We start from the raw sequence: 7,009 nt of genomic DNA on the forward strand, positions 1-7,009 counted from the left end.
TCTGAAGGCGGAGAAGTCTTTTACACAATAAAAGCTTAAGTAGTTGCTAGGAAGTTAGTACAAGAGTTGATGATTAATTTCCTATCTCTAGGGCCCTTTTTATAGAGCCTGGAAACTCTATCTTCGGCTTGAGGGTGCCTCCCATAAGCATGGAGGGCACCTCCAGCATGACATTTGAATAAAATTTTATCCAAATATGAAACAGTCACTTTGACTGGGTTGAGGGTGCCCTCAACGCCATGGAGGACGCCCTCCACTGGCGGAGGCAGGGGGGCGCGAGGGGGTGCGGAAGCACCCCCTTGCTTCGGAAGGGAAAAAAAAATTATAATTAAAAAATTAAGGGCATAATTATAATTGTTTAAAATTATTGGACTTTTCACAAAAGTGTCATTAAAAACACCTTTTTCCCTTTTCTTGTTTCGATCCTTTTTCTGCTACAATAAAGATCTTTTTTCTGCCACAGCAAAGCTTCGTTTTCTTTTTCATCAGCCGCCGAACCCTTTTTTTCCAAGCTAATCCTTTCTAATTTCTTCTTTAAACCAAAAACCTTAATCGCATTAAGAGATCTCGTTATTTCCCCCTCTCCAGTCTCCTCAAAGATCTTTTTCTCAATTTGATATTAGTAAGCTACTCCACCTTGCTGAACTTTATTCGGAGGACTTTTCATTGACTGATCGTGCAATACTTGAGGACCAACTTGAGACTTACATTCAAAATGTACGAGGTGAATTTTCTATGATTGAAGATTTGGGAAGTCTTTGCTAAAAAGATGGTTGAAACGGGGACGAATACAATTTTTCCATTGGTATATCGTTTGATCGAGTTAGCATTAGTTTTACCAGTTGCAACTGCTTCTGTTGAAAGAGTTTTTTCTACGATGAAAATTATCAAGACTGATTTGCGTAATAGGATGGGGGATGAGTGGATGAATGACAGTTTGGTAGTATACATCGAGAAGGACATTTTTGCTACAATTGAAAATGAACAAATTTTACAATATTTTCAACAGATGAGCACTCGTAGGATCCAGTTGCCTCCTCTTGTTTGTATGTCTAGATCTGATGCTGGTGGTTCAAGTATTAAAAAATAATTACTTTATTGGTATGTACATATTTTTATATCTGTATTTAGTACTGTTATCTTTTAATATATTTATTTGATAGTAAGAAATTTTTTTAACCTTTCTTTAAGCACCCTTCTAAATTTTTCTCTGGATCTGCCACTGACGCCCTCAATATGGAGGGCGCCCTCAACGTCATGGAGGGTGCCCTCAATATGGAGGGCACCCTCAATGTGGAGGGTGCCCTCAATGCTGTAGCGTATAAATAGCTCCAACATCTTTTTACTCATTTTCGTCTTCCAAAGCTTGAATCGCTTGGGTGATTGCGGCCAACCGAAATAGGGCTCACCCGAACCTAATTTCCGGTCTTCTCCTCGAGCAGGCTTCCGCTCCGGCTTCTCATCCCTCGAACATCGCATACGTTCTTCTTGTCCACCGGTGTACTCTTCCACAGCTCTTTCGTCCCACGGACGCACTGAGCCCATTGGCTCCCTTCCCGTACCGTCCTTCTTACTAGCTGAATCTTTCGCTCGACTTCCTACGTTTTAAGCTCCTGCACACTTAGACACGGGGATTAAAATAAAATAGGACACAACCTAACTTGGTTAATCACATCAAAACAATCACAGGGTCCAATAATCTCTCCCTTTTTGATGTGCATCAATCCAAGTTCAAGTTAGGGTAAAACCAACAAGTAATAATTTAAAGAAATTACCATACTAATAATTTAAGCATAAAAACTGTAATAAAAGAAATTACAACATTTAAATTAAAAAATTTCTAAGCTAAAATAAAAATATTCTCCGAAGTAATAATAATTTTCTCTCCCTAAACTTGTACCTATTTCTCTCCCTTTATCACATAAAAAAAAATCAATATCCAAATTTTTTAAAATTTCGAATAAAAATTTTCAAGTTACAAATTTTCAATTTAAACAAAATTTGAAACAATTTCCAAGTTAGAAATTTCTAAAACGAATTTGAAACGTTTAAATAGTTGACAAGAATTAAAAAGTATTATCTTAATTGCTTATCAGTTTGTCAATTAAACATTTAATTCAATAATCGGCTTCCAAGCTGTGGCGAGACATTAGGCTTTCTTGGTTATTGGATCATCAATCACTTCTAGACAAAGCCTTTTAAGGAATTTAAACATTTAATTTATTCTGAAAACCTTGATTAACAGAAGGTTTAATCTAGATATGATTTTGGAACCCAATAGAGGTTTCTTTCTACTGGGTTAGTTAGATATATGGGGGGTACATATCCTTTAGGTATTTTTCTAAGTTGTCCTTGATGTTTTCTAATATACCAGTTTAATTTTTCATAAATCTTAAGTTTTGACTTTTGAAAATTGTTTAGTTTTTGACATGTATCTGATTTCAAATTTTCACTTTGTAATTTTAATTTTTCATTCTATGATTTTAGGTTATCTAATATTCTATTTAACTCAGCAATCTGTTTTTCTGATTTCACTAAGTCTCTTGTAAGGACTTTGATAATACGAAAAGATTGTTTGGAGGTTAGAGCACGTACCTCACTTACCTCAATTTCTGATGCTCCCCCTTCATCGCAGCTTTATTCTTCTTCTCCTCCCCCTTCATCTATGCTCATTTCTGAGCTGGTCTCATCTTCTTCTTGATGGTTAGCCATTAGCGATAGTCCCGAGAAGGCTGCTACCTCGAAATCAGAGGATGAAGAATCATCCCAAGTGGCCTTCATGGTCTTGTATTTGGAGGAAGTTGGTTTTTTGTGCTTGTCCTTTTCCTTCAATTTTGGGCAGTCATCCTTGATGTGTCCTTCTTCGTTGCAGTTGTAGCATCGGACGGTTCTTTTGTTTCGATAATGCCTTCTTGACTACGATTTAAAATTATTAGACTTAAGAAATTCATTGAGCCTTTTTACCAGTAGAGTCGTTTCGTCTTCATCGATGGATGTCTCAGACTCTTGATCTTCCGTCCTTGCCTTTAGGGCAACATTAAGGTTTGTCTTTTCTATGTCTTTTGAATCTGTAATTCAAGATTTGTGAAGTTCAAAGGTAGAAAATAGATTTTCTAGCGTACTTACCTCAAAGTCCTTAGAGATGTAATATGCATCTATTAAGGACGTTCATTCTGAAGTTCTTGGGAAGGCGTTGAGCGCATACTGGAACGAATCTCGATTTGTTACCGATTCTCCGAGATTGTTTAGCTCAGTTATCAGCTCCTTGATTCGTGCTTAGAGTTGCACTACCTTTTCTCCATTGTTTATCTGGAGATTCGTTAGCTGAGTTTGGAGGATGTCCCGTCTTGCTAACTTCGCTTCTGAAGTACCTTCGTGGAGCTCCAGGAACTTCTCCCAGAGATCTTTGGCGGAGACGTAGCTGCCGATTCGGTTAACCTCCTGGGGTAGAAGGACGCTGAGTAGATGAAATTCCGCTTTCCCGTTCGCCATGAAATCGACTTGCTCTTTCTTCGTCCACTGATATTCTTCTTTCTTAGCTCCTTTCTGATTCGTAGGTGCTATAAAATCATATTTCATTGTTAATAGAATATCGAAATATATTTTAAAAAATACTTCCATTCGGCGTTTCCATGTAGCGAAGTCTCTGTTGAATTTTGGGGGGTGAATACTTGCACCTGCCATTGTCTTGATCTTTGTTGCTTCAGATGGCGGTTAGTCCTTCTGAGGTGGTTGGGCTCTAATACCAGTTGTTAATGCAGCGGGCCGACAAGAGGGGAGGGGTGAATTGCCTAAAATAAAAAAAAATACCCTTCTCATTCTTTCAACTCTTAAGGTGCAACAATAATAAATAAAAAAAAGAACATAATTAAAGAAGATACTCAGTCTCCGTCGAATTTTGGGAGGTGAATAATTGCATCGACCATTGTCTTGATCTTTGTTGCTTCAGACGGCGGTTAGTCTTTCTAAGGCGGTTGGGTTCTGATACCACTTGTTGGTGCAGCAGACCGGCAAGAGGGGAGGGGTGAATTGCCTGAAACAAAAAATACCCTTCTCATTCTTTCAACTCTTAAGGTGCAACAATAATAAATAAAAATAAAAGAACGAAATTAAAGAAGATACTCAGGAATTGACTTGGTTACAATCTATGTGGTTGTTAATTCAAGGTAATTGAAAAGCTCAGTCAGAATCTCCTTCTCTGAAGGCAGAGAAGCCTTTTACACAATAAAAGCTTAAGTAGTTGCTAGAAAGTTAGTACAAGAGTTGATAATTAATTTCCTAGGTCCAGGACCCTTTTTATAGGGTCTGGAAACTCTATCTTTGGCTTGAGGGCGCCTCCCATAAGCATGGAAGGCACCTCCAGTGTGACATTTGGATAAAATTTTATCCAAATGTGAAACGGTTACTTTGACTGGGTTGAGGGTGCCCTCAATGCTATGGAGGGTGCCCTCAATGTGGAGGGCGCCCTCAACGCCATGGAGGGCACCCTCAATGTAGAGGGTGCCCTCAATGCTGCAACGTATAAATAGCTCCAACTTCTTTTCACTCATTTTCTTCTTCCGAAGCTCCGATCGCTTGGGTGATTGCAGTCAATCGAAATAGGGCTCACCCGAACCTAATTTCCGGCCTTATCCTCGAGCAGGCTTCCGCTCCAGCTTCTCGTCCCTTGAACGTCGCGTACGTTTTTCTCGTCCACCGGTGTACTCTTCCGTAACTCTTTCGTCCCTCAGACACACCGAGCCCGTCGACTCCCTTCCCGTGCTATCCTTTTCACCAACTGTGTCTTCAGCTCGACTTTCTGCATTCCTAAGCTCCTGCACACTTAGACACAGGGATTAAAACAAAACAGGACCCAACCTAACTTGGTTGATCACATCAAAATAACCACGGGGTCCAACATATTTATCTTCCCAAAATCCATAAATTCCACCAAATTATCAATACCCACATCCATTTCCAAATATGTCGTTTCCTCCATAAAATCTTCAAAATTTCTAAGGTTTTGGAAATTCTATGAATCATCCGAATTATGTCCATCGAGGTTCATATCAATCGCTTCCAGCCGAATATTGACAAAACATGAGTCTTCCATATTTCACGTTGTCGGTTGTTCATGGATATGGTACCCCGCACACAATTGGTATGTCTTTCACTCTTTCGATGTCGAACGAATCTGCAACTCTGACTTTTATCCTGGAGACTCAACTTTCCGATCATGAATCCCCAATTGAGGTGGTCAATTTTGAAAAAGCGATTTCAAATGCTGAGGGTATAAGAAAGCATTCAAGTTGGACAAAAGTTGAAGACGAGATCTTAGCGAGAAGTTTTGTCACTATCAGCGATGATCCAATAATTGACAATGATCAAAAGGTGGATGTTTTTGGGGGACGTGTTACAAGCTACTATAATGAGAATTGTCCCCTAGGTTTAAACACCAGAAGTGCAAATGTTATATAGTCACATTGGCACAATACAATCCAAAAGAAGGTATATCGATTCAACACAAATTATAATAGCGTTTACAGTTCATATCGAAGTGGTCATAGTGACGAAGATATATTGAGGTTTGCATACGAAAAATATCGGTCCGATAATAATAGCGTTGCATTCAATCTCGAGCATGTGTGGAGAATTGTCAAAGATCATCCAATGTTTACTCCATAGTCTACTGATCACTTTGTGGCCACAAAGAAGACGAGGACCTCAGAGTCAGGAGCAAGCAACACTTCGTCCAACCAAGATATGAGTATAGACCTGGATGATGAAGATACTCGTCCAATGGGACATAAGGCAGTAAAAAGAAAGGGAAAAAATAAAGTAAAATCGACCATGGAGGATCTGACAGTAAACTACAAGAATATTTTTGCAAAGTTCATTGAGTACACAAGCGTGAAGAAGTCTGAAGTCGATCTAAAATAAAAACAACTCGAAGTAGAGGAGATTAAGGCAAAAGATGCCTTGTCCAACTCTCGGTGGACGGTGGTGTCCATAGGTCCGTCCGCATCATCAAAGTCTTTGTTTTTTCACAGTCTCTTGGTGTAGGTTGCATTAACGGTCGAACTCGGATTTTGATTAGCGATGGCAATTTTCTCCGCAGGTTTGGGGCCCCGCGGGGAAAACCTGAAATGGGGATGGGGATCCCCGATTTTTCGGGGATGGGGCGGATTCGGGGCAGGTATGGGAATACTATCCCCATCCCCGAACCCACCCCGAATATTATTATTATTAATATTAATAAATAATAATATGATTTTTTAAAAAAAAGTATTAATAATAGTGTTAATATTAATATTAAATTTTTTGAAAATATTATTAATAATAATTTTATTAATATTGATATTAATATTAATATTAATATTATCATTAATAATAATTATTAAATAATAATAATAATATAAATTAAATTTGGGAATGAGGCGGGGATGAAGATTTGATCCCTGTGGGTTTAGATTAAGGGAATCCCCGAACCCGAAAAAATGAGAACGGGGTGGGGATGGGAATGACAAACCCGCCTCCGCCCCGCCCCGCCCCATTGTCATCCCTAGTTTTGATTAATGACAAACTAAGTTAAGTTAGGTTTGTTATGATCTAACGATGTAACTAAGTGTCCAAGAGAAGTCCAGATAGGTCGACGGGCTGACCGGATATCTGGCAAGAAATCCAGCTAGGTCGACAAGTTGACCAAATAGTTGGTACGAAGTCCATATAAGTCGACGGGCTGACCGAATAGCTGGTACGAAGTCCAGATAAGTCGATGGGCTGACCAAATATCTGGCATGAAGTTCAACTAGGTTGACGGGCCAACCGCATAGCTGGCACGAAGTCCAACTAGGTCAATGGGTCGATCGGATAACTGACACGAAGTCCAGCTAGGTCAACGGGTCGACCGGATAGCTGGCACGAAGCCTAGACAGGGCGACGGGCTGACTGGATGTCTGGAAAAATGGTAAGTTAAGGGAAGTCACTGGAGGGGAGTGACTTGGTGAGGACGCGTTCCCCGTTTGAGAGA

Source organism: Zingiber officinale, chromosome 3B (assembly GCF_018446385.1).
Source record: "Zingiber officinale cultivar Zhangliang chromosome 3B, Zo_v1.1, whole genome shotgun sequence".
In the NCBI taxonomy this organism is placed as follows: Eukaryota; Viridiplantae; Streptophyta; class Magnoliopsida; order Zingiberales; family Zingiberaceae; genus Zingiber; species Zingiber officinale.